The sequence below is a fragment of the Phoca vitulina genome, unplaced genomic scaffold (assembly GCF_004348235.1).
Source record: "Phoca vitulina isolate PV1807 unplaced genomic scaffold, GSC_HSeal_1.0 scaffold33, whole genome shotgun sequence".
Taxonomy (NCBI): Eukaryota; Metazoa; Chordata; class Mammalia; order Carnivora; family Phocidae; genus Phoca; species Phoca vitulina.
The window spans coordinates 6514435-6535099 of NW_022589736.1; positions in this window are offsets into that span (position 1 = coordinate 6514435).

Here is a 20665-nt window from a genome sequence, read left to right on the forward strand (position 1 = left end):
TTTTAGCTCCCAGCATCTGAATACCTCAACAAACAAAAGGGCATTTGTTTATGACAAATCTCTTTATCAATTCCCCCCCCTGGTGATTTTTTTCCAGTTCCCACGTACCCTGGGGTTCACCTGCCCACCTGGATTTGCTGCCAACTTTAAAGATTGACCTTGCATTTTAGTGCTTTGAGAATTTTTTTTATCTTAATGGTAAGAATAGAATTCTGTCTTTCATGATGGCACCATAGGACTTTCTAACTCTAGAAAGCTGAAAAAATAAACTTTGAAGATCTTTCTGCAGTGGCCACATGCCGTTCCCCTGTCTCCACCCCCACCCCCACCCCCAGCCCTCCAGCACCATGTGCATCTTTTAGTTTTTGAGACACAGCATGTGACTAGAGATGAAAACTCATCTCCGCTAAGTCGGAGGGAAGCTGAAAGGTCTGGTTACAGCGGCATGCTTTCCGTATTTGCTTTTTGGAAGATTTTGATTCCATTGAGCCAAACACATCCTAGCAGATGTGGTCTGGCCATGCCCCCAAGAGCTATGAGGATCCCAAAATGACCAAACGAAAGATAAACACAGAGGAGTCTGTGAGGTAGTCTCACAGATTTCAGGGGTGAAGCAACTGTTAGCTATTTAGACAGTGTAATATCACCAAGCAGATGTGAATTTGTTTAGCAAACCATCGGTTCAGTTTCCACTTTAAAAACAGATTATAATAGATTATTCACATTTAATACCTCTACGATGTAAAAGAGTGGATTGTGTTTAATCAGACCTCATTTCCTATATTATTTGGGGTATGCAAGAACTGGCCTTTTGGAAAACAATATTTTAGTTCAGCTACAGCCCAGGAAGGTAGGTTTCCTCATTTCCTTATTTATCCTAATGCTACACAAAGTGTTCTTTCAACCAGGAATTTTTCCTTTCTTTGTCTTACTTTGCCTCTGAACTTGAGCATTCATTAATAAGTCATGTGGGTGAAACACTGATTTCTGTTAAGGGATTGCATCCTTATGGATCATCTTGTATTCTCTATTTATATTGTATTCTCACAATATCACTGAGAATCACTTGATCCAAAAAACCTCCCTTCTAACTCTTTGGATGGTCTAAGGCACCGAGTATAAACAGCCACTGAAGTCCTCGAGCAGGAAGGAGAAAGATTTGTATTACTGAAAGGGAACTCTCCCCATGGGTGTTTTGATGAAATGATAGTAGTTGCTTGGAGGGGGGTTCGGGGGAGAAGCAGATAAAAGTAAAGTCAGCATGGGGCATGTTTATATTGGAGCTTTAATTGTGTCTTTAAGTTCATTTATTTTGTGATGACTTTTATAAGTCTTTCTATGTCTTGCTCATATGAAGTTAATGTTTTCCTTTATAGCGTTATGCGGAGGCTTCTCTGAAGTGACCAAAGTCTCAAGGTTTCCTGCAGGGTGCAGTCTATCTCAAATGGATCCACCAGGCAATTCTATTCAATCTAATTTGGGAAGTGGGATGAGAATTAAGTATATACAAAACACTCCATTAGGCATTGCAAAGAGTATAAAGATGATCCAAGCTTTTCTGCAAGGTCAAGAGAGCTTCCTGGGAATGACCCACCCAGAAGTGGGATTCTTACACTATAAGTAACTGAAGCTGAAAATCTTATGATCATAACTTTTATGTCTTTGGAAAATAGTCCAAGACCTGAGTGCATTGGGACCCTAAAACTCTCAGTCCTTCCTTTCGCTGAGAACCCCGAGGACTGTCGTGTATGCCACCGCAGCCCCTGTGGCTACCCATCCTCTTGGGCGGGGGCGGTTTCTGTAGCTACTCCTCTCTTTCCCGTGCTGTCACGCTCTTCCCCTGTGAGCACCACAGCTCCAGAAATGGAGGGGCGGGGTATTTCTCCCGAAGGGTTCACTCATTCATTCATTCGTTCATTCATTCATTCATTCATTCGTCAACATGCTTAGCAAAGTGCTAGCCCGGGTACCATGAAGACAATGCGAGCAACAAATGAGGTCCCTTCCTCCGCAGAACATGCTGTCAGGGGAAGTGAGTCAGCCCTGGGCACTGAGCTCGCTGCGTGAAACTGTCCACACCTGTTTAGTTGCTAATAATGGTGAACGTGTGAAGAAGGACTTCAGGTGCTCTAAACCAGTGCCTCTCAGACTTGAGTGTGCGTACAGTTCTTTGGGCGTCTTGTTAGAATGCAGGTTCCGAGTCAGCAGGTCTGGGGTAGGGTCTGAGATCTGCATTTCTAACATCCCCCCAGGGATGCTGATGCTGCCAGAGACACTTTGAGGAACAAGGCCTTTGGGCATGGAACTGAGAGTCCTCGCGGTGTCTGAAGAGCTCAGGGAAGATGACCATAAGAACGTGCAATTAGGCTGATATTTCAAAGGGAAAATAGGACTCAGCCAATGATTGTTGGTGGACAGGATGGGGACAGAGAAAGTGGCCCTGAGGACAGAGGGAAGGAGATGCTTCACGAAAGGAGAGGGGAGAAAAGAGTCACGTTAGGGTTTGGAGAACCCAGACTTGGATGGGAAGCCATCTCAAGCCTGAAGCATTCTCTGAACCTCAAAATGCCATGCCAACATGGAGCATATTCCCTTTGATTCTCTGCACTTCGGCATGATTTCCTTCCTCACTGTGAATTTTCTTCTTTTCTTTTCCACTTAGCTTGGGTGAAAAGGATAGTGTAAGCAGTCAGCCTCAGGAAACTGAGCCCAATTGGTGTTCAGAGCAACTCATCCCCTACTCTGGGTTTTGTCATGTTCCTGCTGCAAGTGGACTGGAATCACACAGCTGTGGGGGAGGAGTGCAGAGGCTGGGCTCACAGCTGCGTTCTCCCCCACACCCATATCCGCCTCGGGCTTCGCTCTGGCCATCCTGGCCTCAGCCACTGACATCCATCCTAACAGTGCCAGTCTGTTGGGGTCTCACTTCCTGCTGCTCATTTCATCCTTAACTTAATCGTCCTTTGGGTTTTATTTAGTTGATTTCCACTTGAGAGTGGTCTCAACAGCACAGTCAACACATTGTTTGATTTGTATACCTGAATTGCCACTTCCGATTAATCATGTGCTTACTCCCATTCCCTAAATACATTGTAGAGCCCCTTGTGAGCTATAATCACATTGTAAATTTCTTTATTTTACATGTTGAGCAAAAACAATAGTTCTTAAGAAATTAATTGACTGATAGTGTCAACATGGACATTTCACTTAGTAAAATCCACATACAGAGCGAAAACTTACAAAACAAATAATATAGCTCAATTGCTGTCACACTGGCAAGGAAAAGGCTAAAGGCAAAATACAACAAAAATGTGGTAGGTCTTTAAAAATGTTACTCAGCTTCTCATGCATTGCCAAATGTTTTGGGAATTAAATAGGTAAATTTTCATTTTTGGTAGACACTGAGCCCATCACCAGATACCTTTATTTATTTATTTATTTTTTTTAAAGATTTTATTTATTTATTTGACAGAGAGAGACACAGCGAGAGAGGGAACACAAGCAGAGGGAGTGGAAGAGGGAGAAGCAGGCTCGCCGCCGAGCAGGGAGCCCGATGCGGGGCTCGATCCCAGGACGCTGGGATCATGACCTGAGCCGAAGGCAGGCGCTTAACGACTGAGCCACCCAGGCGCCCCACCAGATACCTTTATTACCTCATGTCTAATACATAGCACTTTTAATTTTAGCAATAGAGACAGGTTTTACAGTGGCTGAGGCTTCCAGATTAAACACTGAAAATTCATCCGAGTTTTACTACTGGAATGAGTTCAACCAAATGAGGTTTACCTTCAAGAATGTGTGAAACACAGGAGTAATTATATGTCAGCACTGTTTCTCTTGCTGTTCATATTTGGATGACTTAAGATATACTTCAAGTAGCAAACTAGGAAATGCATGGTTTTGAATGGAGAGCACAGGTGGCTAGGTGGAAGCATGCTTTTTCTGGAATGGACTCAGGGAGCTTGTTCGCTGGTGGAGTAAATGAGCTGAGTGCAGAGGCCATCACAGTGAATACAAGTGTTCAGACACCATGTTCTGAATCGCTTCTAAATCTAATTGAACGATTAACCTACCTTCAGGCAATGTCTGTCTTTTAAATATTTCTCATCATGTTAGATGGTTCAACTTTTTGAAAAAATTTTTTATTTGGGTATAGTTGGCACACCACATTACATTAGTTTCAGGTGGAAAACATAGTGATTGGACAAGTCTACACATCATGCCGTGCTCACCACAAGCATAGCTGCCATCAGTCCCCATACAACGTTCTTACAGTATCACTGAGTATATTCCCTTGTGCTGTACCTTTCATCCCCCTGACTCATTCAATCCAGAACTGGAAGCCTGGACCTCCCTCTCCCCTTCCCCCCATTTTGCCCATCCCCCACCCCAGCCCTCTAGAAACCATCAGTTTGTTCTCTGTATTTATGAGTCTGTTTCTGGTGTTTGTTTGTTTATTCATTTGTTTTTTAGATTCCACATATGAGTGAGATCATATAGTGCTTGTCTTTCTCAGTCTGACTTATTTCAGTTAGCATAATGCCCTCTAGGTCCAACTTTTAAAAAATTAACTTTCTACCTGCCTCCACTTAATGATATGCAATGTGGAATGTAAGCATATTCCATTTTTGTTTCAAAGCCAGAAGAGATACTATTTTCCTTATTCAACTGGTGAGGACATCGGTGGTGTGACAATTTGCAAAATGTACCCAAGATTATGTAGCAGGTGTGTGGGTAGAGCTAGATTCCAGAACTGTCTTTGACATTTTCTAGAAACCTCCCTGTCTTGCATGTAGGCCTGACTTGCCCCATTCTATATGTACCCGGAGGAGACTTACTGTCCCCCATTGACTAGGGTCTGCTTTGGAGAAACCCAGAGGCATTTATGCCTGTCTGGTGGACTGTCCATTGGCAGCACGTCCAAAGGGAAAGTGAAGGAAGAGCCATGGCTCACTGAACTCTGTGCTGTTTGCTGCCCGACCTCCTCCCAGCACAGACAGATAGGCCACACTGTGGACATCTCCCTCCTCAAAGGTTAGTAGTCGACTGGACAATCCTTCACTGTGTCCCTATGGAAATAAACCTATTCCTCAATAGCCCAGAGTGTGCTCGAGCATAATGACCACCCAATTAGACGTATCAATCGGCACTTCTTGGAAAACACCATTTTTGGAATATATTTCAAGCTTGTCTGTACAAGGCAGATTTCTCACCCTTCAATCTTAGAGAACAAAGAAATGCAGCAAACCCCACCAGGCACATGCCGACGTACATTCACATCAATTTCCATTGCCAGACCGAAATGTTCCTCTTCCAAACTGGGAAATGCAATAGGAACATTCTCATTTAGGGGTTAGTTTTAATGCATGAATAAAAATAATAAAGCAATCAGTGAAAACCAATAAACAGGACCTGAACTCATAAAGCAGTTGAAATGATGGCCACACAGAGCACTTTCAAATCTTCAAAGAACATTAGAATTAATGCCCAATTAATTATCATTGCATTCATGCAAGATAGGCTTTATAAAGAGACAATGCAGAGGAACGGGGCAACCTGCCCAAGGCTGCCCGAGGAATTAGCATCTAAGTACCAAACTTTCTAAATCTCAGGCATGGCTGTGCGTGCTCTTTCCGAGGATGGAACAAAACTAAAGCCCATAAAAGGTGATTACGACATGAATACCTGATGTTTCAGATATTTGTCATAAACTCACAAATAAAATCTATCACCCATAAAGAGGTTTTATTGGAGTAAGCCTTCTGACAATGATATATTTGCCGGCGGTGATGTTATAAAGCATGCCTTTGACACTCGGGGCATTTCTCGGCGTGTGAAATATAATAACCTTCCTCAAGTGAATGGATGGGAGTGTGATTATTTACACACATGGAAGTTTACGTACCAAAGCAGGAAGGCAGCCAAATAGGCCCGTTTCCTAAGGGTTTCAGACACAGGTCGGTCTTCCTGAAAGCTAGTCATAAAATGCTTGTTACACCAGTCTGCTAAGGGTACCAAAGTTAGCAATGTTAAGAAGTCTTATGAAGTGGATCATGAGTGAGAAAAGGGTGCCATTTCTTTATTGACAATGGTCAATTTCAGAACTCCAAGAAAGCAGCACTTTACAACACCTCTAAGAGAGCGTGACTAGAACCCGGGTTTGTCTGTAGGGAAAGAGGTGGGAGTCTTCAAAGACCCTAGGAAAGGCGCTTCCACCTCCACCCACACTCCCCACGCTTCCCAGATCCTGACAGGAAGGTGCGAGCTGCCCACAGCCAGAACAGAAACCCGAAAGCCTCAGCTTTTAGAATTTGTACTTTCTCATGGGTGTGCCAGGCATTTTACTGCAAATGTTCTAAAAGGGAAATGTCTAACAAAGCCAACAGAGTGAATCTCCCTCTTCCCCCCTTTTATATCAAGATGACTAGAGAGAGAGAGTATAATTTTGAGGCAGGCACAATCCACAGAAAATTCTACCCTCTAAGTCTACCCCAGAGACACGGCCACTCCCGGGCCTTGAGGAGAAGGTAGGGACAGTGCCCATGGGACTAGAATTCTGACCACATGAGTAGAAAAGATGTGTGAGTTTTGCCCTAGTCTATTCAGACTGAGTAGTGTATATATAGCATACTTTAATTCCCACAGCTCTGGAGGTTGGTAAGTCCATGGTCAAGGTACTGGCCGGTCCAATCTCTGCTGATGACCTGCTTCCAGGTTCATAGACAACATTCTCCCTGTGCCCTCACATGGTGGGAGGGGTGCGGGGCTCTCAGGAACACTAATGGCGTGGATGTAGGCCATCGTGTGGGCCTCTGAGAGGCTGTGTGCAAATGACACCTTGTGGGTTGAGTGGCAGGTGGGAAAGATTCTGGAGAACTTCATGGGATAGGCATCAACAGATCTTCCAAAATGAGACAAAAGCACATACCAGAGAGGGAGAGAGAGAGAGAGAGAAGAGCCAGCATTTGTACACATGTTTTAAGGATAAGGGCCTGCACAGAACTCAGTTGAGACTTCTAAGTCAAACTTGCACCAAACATCATTTTGTCCTTGATGATTAACATTTTGAAGAAGGGCAGACGTTGTTCAGGGAACAGCTAAGTGAGCAAATCATCAAGCAGCCCTTAAAAGCCAGACCCTTTGCTGGAAGTCGACATATAAAGACGAGTTCACGCCGTCAAGATGCTCCCGGTGGAGGTCACCAGCACAGAAGTGATTGCGACCTAGGGTCACAGGTGTGCAAGTGATGAGAGCCACATCCCTCCCTAGAGCCCAGCCTCTGAGGCCCCAGCCCTGCCTCTCCCCCTGAACTCCACCTGCTGAGTTGTGCCCTCACACAGCCTGTGTGTCCTAAAGATCACCACACTAGGTAAAGTCATGCAGCCCAAACCACAAGGCTCGTGGGGGAACAGAGTGAGGCCCGATGCTCAAAAAACTCAGCAGTGATGTAAAAAAGGGTAGAAAACTAATAAAGCGTTAGCAGTTTTACCCAGGCTAAATGGCTGAGAATGCGCAACTACTACAATAAAGCTGGAGATTCGCTTTTGGGAGTGGGTGTCGCGGGGGGGGTTGCAGCTGAGGCTGGGTTGTGTGCATTCTCCTGCGTGGGGTTCAGCTGGGGGCCGCTTTCTGCACTCACGTAGTGTTCTTTGTGTACAGAATTGTACATAAGCAAATATGAAATCTGAGGATTCCTGCTGTGCCCGAATTATTCCCTGATGAATCAATTGCATTGGGACAAGTCTGCTTTCTCCAAACAAGCATTATTGCTTATTGCTGTCAACTCCAGATTGCCTTTGGTTGCTTAATAGCCCTTTTGGATGTGAAAGATCCTAAACAGAACTCCGGACTCCTCCCCAACCCCTTCCTTGTGGTCCCAAGCTTGCCCACCACTCCAGTCCATCCTGCAGCATGAAGTGTGGGCACTTACCCAGCTCCTCAGCCTCAAACATCTCCCCCGTTTCATCCCCCTCCTCATATCTCAGGTCCTATCTGGCTGGCCCTCATTCAAAATGTATTCTGAATACAATCAAACAATCCATATGTAGCACATATACTATACATGTATGTATTCACGTATATACCCCCCAGTTCCTCCTACCTGATCTCCCCACCTCCCTCTGGTCACATTCTCCCAATGTGATGGTGTTAGGAGGTGGGATCTTTGCGAGATGATGAGGTCACAAGGGTGGAACCCTCATCATGGGATAAGCATCTTTATAAAAGAGATCCCAGGGAGCTACCTCGACCCTTCCACCATGTGAGGACACAGCAAAAAAAAAAGATGCCGTCTGTGAACCTGGAGGCCAGACCTCATCAGACACAGGATCTGCCGGCACCTTGATCTTGGACTTCCAGCCTCCGGAACTTTAGGACGTGACTTTGTGTTGTTTGTAAGCACCCAGTCTGTGGTATGTGTTATAGTAGCCCGAGCAGCCCAAGACGATGCGTGAAGCCCTTATCTGTACAAAAGCACGAAGTGGGGTCTCCACGTTCAGCACTGTGGGCACCAGCCTGCCACTTGGCTCCACCAAGTGGAGGCGCTCGGGGATCCAGGGAGGCTCCTGTGTCTGAGCAGAACATCATGTGCAGCTTGGAAGCTGAGGCTTCTGTGGCCTCTGTCACTTAGGAACCTGCTGAGTGTACTTCCGGAACTTTCCCCGCATCCCACACGGCAACAGTCCAGAGCAGTTAGAGCGCCGTGCACGACGCGGGCTTCCTGGAAGTCAGAGCCAACCATTCACTGAATGACTTAACGGTAGCCAAAAAATCCCAAGAACTAAAACTGGCTCACAAGTTACGCAGGTGCATTTTAGGGTGCCCCGTGAGAAGAGGGGGAGACTCCCCCGTCCTTGAAACATGCCGCGGCTGTCCGCGTATCTCGAAGGGGCCCGTCTCTGGATACCCCCTGTGTCTTCAAAGAACCAAGTCAGTCAGCCTGGGTGAAGTAAATGAGTACAAAACAAAGCCATATGGTGGTTTCCTAAAAGTTTTCCCTCTGGAAATTTGTCAAACCAGCTGTGCATAATGACTTATATTAGTTACAATTACTGACTTTTCCTTTAGACTCATTATGAAATTCCTTGCCCTTAGAAGGTACTTGGTAACTAAGTATTGTTTTGCTGTTTCGTTCTCCGGTCTGATTGTCTCTACACCTCTTAATGGTTATGGGCGGGCCCTTGCTGTCATTTACCAAGCACGGTACTGGTGTAGGAAAGTGCGTTCCATCCATTCCTGAATGGAGCCGGCTGTGGGGTGGTGAATAAACAACCCGACTTTGCTGGTTGTAGCTCCTTCGACTCTGAATTAGGAAACGAAGTGTAGGCTAAGATTAGTCCTAATTTCATTTGCAGTTTTAACATTTGAACGAGTCTAACTCTGCCTATATGCTGAGCACTTTACTGTTTTTCAAATTTCAATCATGATCATAATTTTCCTCTGATCCTTCCCCAGCTTTTTCTCATTCACCTTCATTCAGATGAATTTAGTACTTTGAAAAGGATTAACTAAAACTGCAAGTATTACCCTGTGCTTCTGAGGATGTTTCCCCTCCTTTTAGATATTTTGTATTAGGGCTGTTTTTCTAACCACACAGATGTAATAGACCTGTCATCCCACAGTTTACTTGAGCCTAGTGGGAACTGTTTTATACATCAGTCTATTATCTTTTTTGGTAAACTAACTGCATACTAATCATGATGGATTTTTTTCCCGAAGACCCTTCCTTTCCCCAGAACAGAATAAGTCAGCTTACAGCCATTTCCAAAGGAAATATCACCATTGATAGAATCATTTTTGTTGTGCAGAAATGTTCATGGATATATTTTCAATATAATTGTGGGCCACTGGGTATGCCTAGGTTCAAATAATTATTTGTTTCCGTAGAAGTTCAGGACATGCTTGTGTAACAGGGATCGAACACTTCTAGAGAACGGCACATAGTTTTAATCTCATGATTATGAAAATTATGCCTTATATGTGATGAATCATAGCGGACTCATTCTTGGTGATATATAAAGCTGTTCTCATTCACCAGATGTCAGTGTTTTAAGCCTTTAAGGGGAGGGCTCAGTGCACGTCCCAGTAGGCGCCGTGTGGCCCATCCATCTAAGCCAGTGCATGATAGGCAACGGGCAGTGGTCTAAGTGCCCAGCCATTATTAACAACTAATATCGGCATAGCTGTGTTCTGTGAGTTTGCCAGCAGCTCTCTTTTCATTAAAAAAAAATTGACTTATTTCTTCAGTACCTCTTGAGTTGCCTTGCTAAATTTTCATTTAAGATTTTGAATTCCAGCTGGAGGACACTCAAGGAAATGAGCCTTTGGGATGAATACAACTGAAACATGAAGAGAGTGAATTATACCATAAATTGTTGAATAACACCAGGCTGCCTGCCTATGCAAAAAAAGTATAGCACAAAGAAGTGTAGCAGATTATCAAGACAGGAGAAGCATGCTTTTCTTGAATGTGCATTGTTCCTCGTACTTAAAATGCCCATACTTAGACCTTGAGAACTTTGCATCGGCTTGATATAAAACGATAAGGCTTTGGTCCTACTTTAGGATTGGTTATATTACATTGAGAAAATATGATTTGATTTAGATGTGACTGTAACGAAAATACTACAGTCTGCTATAATTATAATCGGAGAGGATCTCGTATGGCATGGGAGAACTCCTTGCTACAATAATCTATTGATTTTTCTGTTAGGCGTATTAAAGAAGTCTTCTCAAAGTTTTGCTTAGAACACGGAATTCATACTTCTTCAGGAGTGGAGGGTGGGTGGGAAGGATATTTCTAGAACAGGTGGTACCTGAGCATTACTCGAAGCTTGGGTGGTGGGCTCACTGGGTAGAAAGGGGAGGGAGGCCATTCCGGGACCGGAGGAAGTTGCTAGAGCACAGGCTAGGAGGAGGGACACAGCACACTGCCTTCTGGAATCTAAAAATAACTTGACGTTATCAGAGCACAGAATATGAGGGAGTTTGTAGATGAAGCTGAAGGTATAGGATGGTGGCCAATCAGATCATACTTTCAAGGAATTTAGGTGGAGACAAGATAGATCTTATTACCCTGGTGAGCCCACAATCATTTACTCCTACATATATATTTCTAGCTGTTTGACACAATGGCAATCAATAATTGGAGTCTGCAGGGATGTTCACTGACAGATGTGATAATAATCTCCAGAGGGTTAAAGACATGTGCTCGATCCCCTCCCCTTTTGTGAATATTTCCTAATATTAGCATGGATCCTGGTGACTTGATATTACTTCAAGGTGAAGAGAACTTTCTGGGTTTCTCTCTTACATTGATCAGGAAGAAGAGAGTTTAAGATATTTGTAGATGAAGACCAGAAGGCTGTATTGCCATAGACTAGGAGAGGGGTTCATAGATTGTTGGCTCCGAACTCTTCACCATTATCACAAGAAAGGTTATAGATCAATTATTCTAAGTACCTTTATCAAGTTTGGCCAATATACCCCAACATTGAGCCAAACAAGATGAGTTAGCAGCTTTCTATGGGACTTTAACCACTCAGTTATTTTGACGTGCATTTTGCCACCAATTGATTCTGAAAGATAGGAGATTTTAAAATCACATGTCTGTGATGCATTCCCGAGGTCTTCATTGTTGTTTTCTCTTTGTTTTGTAAAACTGAGCATGATCCTCAGTCATATTGTAAAAAAAAATTACAGCTTTTTTGCTGGCATAGAACTCTGCATCCGGGCAGTCCCTCGATCTGTATGCAAGAAGAGTCTGAATGTCACTTTCCCAGAGCCTAGGCTCAGCTGCCTTTTGTCCTGTTGTGTGACCTAGGCCTTCAGCTACATACAGCTATATACCCTCAACAGGCGCCTCTGCTTTCAGAAGACATTGCACATCCCATTAAGGCGCAGAAGAGATTGCACAACCCGTCAACACTGAGCCAGGAACAGGGGGAGGCTGCCTTCCAGGTCCTTTCATGACCTCTAACCTGTAACGGACAGATACGCACTAGTTATGAAAAAGATCATTCTGAGAAAGATTCCTTGAAAGAAACATGAGGAAAATGGCCTGAGGGGTATGTAGTCCGTCCTCTAATCTAGGATGCTCTATGTTAGCCGGGGAGGTAGCAGCCTTGTGGGACAGTACCCTTTAGCCTGCCGGCGGCTCTGCAGCCCCCCGACCCCTCTAACAAGCCTTTTCCTATAAAACTGTGCTTTGGCATTGTGCTCTTGCCATGCCTTGAGGGGCATGATAGAAAGCCCTGCTGCGTCTCCGGGGCAGGCGTTTTGGGGATGATGCTTTGTATGTTGCACGCTATCCCTTTCAGGGGGAGCAACTGGGGAAATGTTCCAAATGGACTAGAAGTGGATGCATCTTTCCTAGGGAGTAATGTTCCTGTCCCTTGTGTAATCTCTGAGCCACTTAACTAATCACGTTTTTTTTTACTTGTCTTCATTAGGAATTGCTAGTTGAGTTTGTGGCTCTCTCCACAATCTCCAGTACCACGCCAGTACAGTGTACGTTCTGTGCACTTCCTTCAACAGCATCTCTCCACACCTCATTCCACATTGTCCAGATATCATCACCCACTTTAAAAAATAATACTTCATTCTTGTATAATGCATATATTTTTGTCCTAAATTAATTTTAAAAAGGCAGTTGGTTTAATTGATAAATAAAATGCCAGTGATATAAATAATATATAATAAATAAGTAATATAAAATAAGTATTTCATATTGCTATAAATGAATATGCTTATGAATGTTGTTTGTTTTTTTATTATTTGTATTATATTACTTTCATTGTTAATGCATATGAATAATAAATAATTTATTGAATGACATAATAAATAAAATTCCAGGAATACTTACTATGTAAAGTCATCTTACTATTGAATTTGAACTGAAATAATTTTGAACTCATGTTCCTTTACTTATATAGATGATTGAGTTTGAGTGGAATGGAAAAAATAAGTCAGATTCCTGCCATAGTGACTCTTTCTTTGGGATCATTACACATGGACCGTGTCATTCCCCAAAATTCCAAAATAAGAGGAGATAAAACAAAACGGTACAAGCCTGAACACTTGAAAATGGAGATCATGGGAAAGGCACTCTGGTTTTTTAAACATTTTTCTGAGATAATAGACGGAAGGAAGGAAGGAAGGAAGGAAGGAAGGAAGGAAAAGGAAGGGAAGGAAGGTGAATATAGGTGATAAATTAGGTAGGTAGGTAGAAAAACATGTTAAGTAGATATGTTACATAAATAGATTTGCATACATTTATTATATATTATATATTTTTCATTCTTCCATGTCTGTTCCACTAGAGTAAAGCAAACACTCCACAATTTTAAGGTCTTACACACATGATTGCAAATATGTTCAAATATATATTCTGATTTAGGAGAACTCAAATTAAAAGCTTGGGGGGCTTAATTCATAATGGAAGAAATGGTAAAACAATGCCTCAGACTTATTTCTATATTTATTTATTGTTTGTTTGTTTTATTTACTTGTCAGGGAGGGAACACAAGCAGGGGGAGTGGGAGAGGGAGAAGCAGGCTCCCCTCTGAGCAGGGAGCCTGTAGGGGGCTCGATCCCAGGACCCTGAGATTATGACCTGAGCCGAAGGCAGACGCTTAACCGACTGAGCTACCCAGGCATCCACACTGTTTTAGATGTCTTCCAAAGTATGACGCACAAAATCAGTATATATTTTCATCCTAAAATTTAGTTTAGACATCTAGCAAACAGTGGGGTGTGATGCTATAGGGTTTCATGTTTGGACCATTTTGGTAGTTCCCCATTCATCATAAAATGGAGATGATATTCTGAACAGTAAGCATGATGTGGACACTACTGGAATCCTCTTATGTGCTGGCTGACTCACTTGACTCACATCCATTCCCCACCCTTATTATCAGTTGCAGTAAGAATGTAGAAGACTCTGTGCATGTCCTTTGAGGCATTAAGTGTGAGGGAAAATAATGTCACCAGGTCCTCGAGTGACTGGGACAGCTGACCAGTGAGTTTCCTCAGCTGTGTGTTTCTGTAACCATTTACTTAAATGGCTTGTGTCAACTTACCAATGACTGATGTTATATTCATGGTGATAGTCCACAGGTAAACATAGCAGGAGAAATTAAAGTTATGGAAGAAACTTGCAATCCACTGGAATAGTCAAACCAGCACATAAGTTATTAAAAGACTATGTGGAAAGTGCAAAACAACAGGAAGTGTGTCATCAAATACTGGCTGAGTTTGAGAGTTCTGAGATAGGATATTTGGCCCTGGTACAGTGCATAATCGTAAATAAACATTATTATATGTCTTTGTCAGCAGCCACCAAGACTGGCACTTCTGGTCCAAAAGAAAACTCTCTCAGTGTGGACCACTAACGTCTAAAGACCACACACCCCTTTAGCACTAGATTATTGTAACCAAGGACAACTGATTAAATACCTTTATTTTTTGGATCTCTTAACTTTATGTATCTAAATCACTTGTTTCACATTAAGATGTGAAATAAAAGTTTACTCCCAAATCTGGAAAATATATTCTATGGAATATTCATTTGAAAGAATTAATAAAGACTTCAGAAAAAGGGCATATTGTTAATTACTTAGGAAACGCGGGGTAAAACAAAGTGAAACTGCTTTCCTGACAGTAAGATTTCTGAGTTCTTCATACATTAATGTGTATCATAAATCTTTCAAAGGGAGGAAAAAGGGTGCATTGTTGCTCTAAGTTGTTTGACCAAGCAATCCTGTTTTTCAAATTGTATTAACATTGCTTGGGAGTGATGATTCATACAAGTCTTGGTAAATACTGCCTTAAAATTATGATCGTAACTCATGCAGTCATATATCTTTTGAACTTGAAGAAACTATAGAGATGGTTTAATCTAAGCTTCTTATTTTTTTAAAAAAAGATTTATTTATTTGTGTTAGAGAGAGAGTGCATGCAGTGGGGTGGGGGGGGGCAAAGGGAGAGGGAGAGAGGGTCTAAAGCAGACTTCCTGCTGATCATGGAGCCTGACGTGGGTGGGGCTTGATCTCACAACCTAGATCACAACCTGAGCCAAAACCAAGAGTTGGATGCTCAACAGACTGCACCACCCAGGCGCCCCTCTAAGCTTCTTATTTTAAAGACAAAGGAACTGAATGTATTACCTAACCTCAAACTAATCAGATACATGTATTGTAATCCTGGCTTTTCCTAATCAGTGTGGTAACCTCGTACAACTGTGGCTGTGAAGTGATTGTGTCAGTGCTGGGAAAATTAATGAAGGAGAGTGTAATGCACACAGAACAGTTCCTAGCTCCGTCTCTCCCACATTGTCTCCACTATGGCAGAACCAAGGGAAGATCCAAGCTTCTCACCTGTGTGCTTCTATCTGATGGATTTTCATTCACCTTGGAATATGCTTATAGTTTATATTTAGAAGCCTGATGCTTGTTTGTTTGTTTTCAACTTGGAGATATTTTTGACCGCACAAATGTCCCACCTGCAGCTGCCCTGTTTTGCACAGAAGATGACAGATGGGGTCTTTTTCTTCTTCCTTGAGAGTATGTCTCCCAGGCTTGGAACTGTCTTACAAAGACTGGCATGTGTGCCATGAATGTCCAGCCCTTTGGAAAGAAAAGTCTCTGTCTTACTAACTGGCTGTAGTTTCTTAAAATTACAAGATTAATATTCCTTTTGAAGGGTATGATAAACCATTCCCCTCTGAATTAGAGCATTGTAGGCCCTGGAAGAGTTTCACATGACATTAGTTATTAACACCTGCTGGAGAGAAAAAAACCTCCTTCTACCCTCTCAGATTCTGTGGCTGGCCTAAAAATTAAACTGACACAAGAAAGATAAATGAGAGAAAAGTATACACATTTATTTAATATCTTTATGTGTACAAGGGAGGCTGCAGAAGGAACATGAAGATGGAAGAAGCCATTAGGCCAAAAGCTTATTATATACTTTTTATATAAAAACTGTTAAATTGGGAGCATGTGACAAGTCAAGGGGCTTGGGCAGTAAATTTTGGGACAGTGACTAGGAGATATCTGGGGGTGAGAACTAAGGAAAGATTGGAGTGATCTTAGTAGGTGTGTTTGCACAGGTCCATTTCGGCATGGATAAACATGCTCTGCTCTGCCTGGTTCAGGGGAGGCACTTTCTCATGGGAAATTTGGTGATCTGCTTTTAGGTAAAAAGTGGAAATTCAGAGAGCCCTTCCTGCATCTGCAAGTGCCTTCAGCATGAACTATCACCACGCAAATTCCACATATTTAGAGGTGTCATCTTCTGAACCTCTTTACACCCACTGCCAATTTATAGCTGCTCCAAGCACTGGGAGGTGGGAGGAGACAGTTAAGGGGCTTTGGCCTATTTTGGGAGAAGGAATTGCCCTCTGGGGATGGGGTGGTGGAGGTCCAGAGCAGCTTAAATGCCTAGGGAGATTGTGTGGAGAGCAGGGGGCTAACAACAGTGACATGAGCCCCAAAGACCACAGAGGTGCAACGGAATCAAGATCTGGACAGGTTTTATTACCAGCAGTGTGGCAGACATGCATAAAAAGCATGGGATGATTTGCCTTGACTCAACAGAATGGGGCTGATTAAATGATAGATGTCATACTAGGTAAAGAGAAAGTCCTAATTCCTAAAAGAAATCCCCAAAGTCACATTTTTTAAGAGATTTTATTTATTAGAGAGAGAGAATGAGTGTGGGATGGGGGGAGGGCCAGGGGCAGGGGCAGAGGCAGAGGGAGAAGCAGGCTTCCTGCTGAGCAGGGAGCCCTACACGGGACTCAAACCCGGGACCCTGGGATCATGACCTGAGCCAAAGGCAGACACTTAACTGACCGAGCCACTCGGGCAACGCCCCCTGCCAAAGTCACATTTTTTAAAAGAATTTTCTGGTCCTGATATGATGTAACAATACCTCGAGAGAGACACAGATGTTTGTGAAACGTAACTAAAGTTAGATGGGCTCACGGTTTCAAGGAAGGATATTCTGATCCACAGTCTGTGTTTTATGGTCTAATGATAAAGCCTAGACTTTGCCGTGCTGCAATAAAAACAAATAAACCACCAACAACAGAAGCCCAAAGGTTTAATCCTCACTCACACTACATCTTCATTGAGGTTTAGGCTGTGGGATGTCATCTTCGTCGGTTTGGGCTGCCAGAGCAAAACACCCAGGACTAGGGCTCACTTGGAACACAGCAAACACAGCTGGGGATGGACAGCACACAAGCAGAGTGGGGTGTCACTGGACAGAAAATTACCAAGAGGAGACGTAGGGGTAGGGGATTCTTATTGAAGGCAGACCAGAGCGATCAGGCCTCCAGGGTTTGGGATCATGAATCTGATCAGATCAAGCAGGTGGAGGGATTTTTGCTGAAAAGGAGCTGTGCAGGCCTGACAAAGATGGGGTCCAAGGTTGAGGCCTGGTCAAGAAGCAGGCTCAGAGGAGCTGGACTCTAATCTCCTTTGGTCTCTGTCATGCCCAAGCTTGGGATGGAGACTCTAGCCTGAGGTCCTAGGCTTCCCTGTGACACTGGAAGAGATGAAAGGTCCCCAGAGCCTGAGTCCTAGATAATGCTGCTGGGCTGAGAACCTGCCATCCAAGGAACTCTGGACATGATCCCTAACTGCTTTGCTGATTCATGTATTATATATATATTTCTGACTTCTAATCTTTTACCTAAACGAGATTTTAGATAACTCCCTATAGGCTCAGACGCCCTTTGGCAGTGACATACTTTTTTTCTGCAAGCCTCCTGCCTCCTCCTTCCCTATCTTCATGCCTGAATTAAGACCTCCAGCTCTTGGTTCTGTTATCTGACCAAGTCTTGTCAATTTTGAAAGGTTAGAACCTTTTTAACAGACATTTCTGCTATTTTCTGCACACTTTCTAATTTCTCATCTGCTTTCCCTGGAAATCTGATGCTTGATTTGGACACAGTTCAATCCTCTCTCCTTATAAAGGCTGCCGAATGAATGCTTCAAATTTAAATTCTTCCCTTAGCTTAGACTTTTCTTGCTTTCTTAAAAAAAAAAAAAAAATCGTTCTAGAAATCATATAAAATGTATGCTCTGCTATGACTAACCTTTTTTTTTCCCTTTAATCCTTTGACTTGCAATAGAGAATTGCTTCCAAGTAGGAAATTTCCAAAATAGTTACATTTTAAAAATAATGCTTTTTAAAAATACGTTTGTTGCAGAAAAGACACTGAAAAAAAAGGAAAGCTACAATGAGAAAAACTCCCTCTAGTTTAGATCTATTAATGACTAAAGCAACTAACCTGGAAGGCTTGCTTTAAGCAGACCTTCTGCAATATCATGTCCCTTGACAATTCACATTGGAAAAATAAAGGAGCTCCCTGTGCATTTTTGGTTCCTCATAGCCCATGTGCTGAGTGGTGCACACACTGTACCCCACAGAATTCTCCTGCAATGCTCCCATTTTACAGAAGGAAGTGGAGGCTCTGACACGTGACCCAATGTGCTCATGCCACCCAGCAAATAAGGTGAGATGCCATCCTCCAGTGGACAAAGTGCTTCTGGAGGGCACCTGCCAACACTGCCCGCTCTTTGTTATTGGGAGGTGTGGTTACCCGTGGGTTTCTGGAAAGCACCCATTCTTGTGCTTTTCACGCTCTGCCCTGCAGAACCCTCAGGTCTCAGCTGACCTGGGTGACAGAGTGGCTTCCACACACAAAGGCAATGAAAGCATCGGCAGCATGAATTCATGGGACATCACCTGACTTCCCGTCAAACTTGTGCTTTCCAGGGGAAAGCGAAGCTCAGAAGAGCTACTTGAGTCATTTCTGGTCATACAGCCAACCAGCTGTGAAGCGAGAATCCCCCTTCCGATGCTCTTGAGACTACAGTAGGATGGCACACCATTCATTAATAAATGCATTTGAGATCAGTTTGGTTTCCCTCAGTCACTCGTTCAGCTTCTTTGAGCGTCTATTAAAAAAAGGAAAGCTCAATGTCCTAGGCATTCCCCCCACAGTGAAGTCCTCTGGAGGCAACACTGATCCTTTGAGACGGAAAGGCGTAGGTCAATCCAGCCCACTCAGCAGAGAGGGGCAGGCGTGGCCCCTACTGGTAGGGCAACTTGTAGACCGTCTGCCACTCCAGGGAGTGCTCAGGACTGTTAGTGACTCGGTGACAGTAGCTGGCAGGTGAAAATAAAAAGCCAAAATCCAGCTATAAAAAAAAATTGGAACCAAATGTAAAGCAAATTCCTGTTTTGACCTACTTAGAGAAAAATACAATTTCTCAAAGAGTTTCAGTGAAGCAAAGGATCGTGGTGAGGAACTGGGGAGAGGTAAACTCCAAGATAATCAGAAACTCGATTTTGCATGAGGATTTTAGAACAAAATCAACAGCTTTAATTGGCCCCAGATGTTAATAGGTAGCCAGGGGCATATTAGGGAACACAGATGAAGAGAGCTCCATGTTCCGTAATAGAAATATTTTGCTTCAAGTGTTGAACTGCTGTAAGCACAGCTGCGGATGTGTAATGGTTGATCATTTTCCTTTGCTTTTCTTAGCATCGCTCCTTCCAGTTCTATCTGTTACAAAGAACTTTTATTCCTCTTGGTGTCATTTAAAATCTAGGAGGGAATAGATTCAATTTTAAAGGCGTTTCCTTGGGTCAACTTTAAAGACAAGGCAACAAGGCAAGGCTGGAGAGTCCAACGGTGCTAGGGTCTTCCCCACCTCCAACGGGGAAGGCAGCAGTCAAAACAAAGTCACTCAAGCAAGCCTGTGGGGCTCTATTTACTTGCCCCATCAACTGCCCATTTTCTCTGTTCCTGATGGCTGATCCTAGCTTATTGAAAGTACACAGCCTTTGCCCAATTCCAAATACGCCTCAAACTTAGGTTGGAAATCAATTCCTACTGTGGGTGCTAGTTGAGAAACATTTAATGATTTTCTCCTCCCAAAGCAATGTTCGTTCTCTTAAGAACTTTCCTCCAAACCATAAACCCTTCTGGACCTAAATAGGAGCGAATCTATAATGCCATAATTTTGCTCAGTGGGCTAGTCTTTGAAGGGAAGGGAAAGAGAAATTTGGGGACCAGCTAGCCTCCCCAGGGCCTCTCCTCAAGGTCAGCCCATTGTCCCAAGAAGTCCATGTGCAAGCCTGAGAACGATGTTCTTCTGTGCACTCATGAGGGCATTCCATAGGAAACGTCCTTCGTGCAGGCTGCCCAAGAACTGTGCACTCATTCCAGGTCTCAATGCGTTTGTGGCCCTGTTCTGTTCTTGGCAGCTAATGCCACAGCTTCTGGGAGTGCCCTTATGCAGAGTGGCTTTCACATCATACAGGGAAGGAGCCACGTCCTGTCACCATACTAAACAATATTTCCCCGTCACCCCTCTCTTCAGAAGGTGGCAGATCTCAGTGGCTCACAATTCATAGGCCACACCCAGGGGAAGGTGTGTGTCTTTGCAAGCTGTGGTCCTGAGCAAACAGCGTCAGGAGAGTATGAAGGGGTTCGGACACGATAACCCCCAAAACACACTGATTCGGCATAATATTTTGAGCTAAGGCCCTTGAAAAAAGAGCAGGTGCAAGAAGGACACTCTGACTTTCTTTTTTCTTCCTGAAAGCTGGAGGTAAAAGTTCCACATGAAGGGAGCCCTCCCTATCC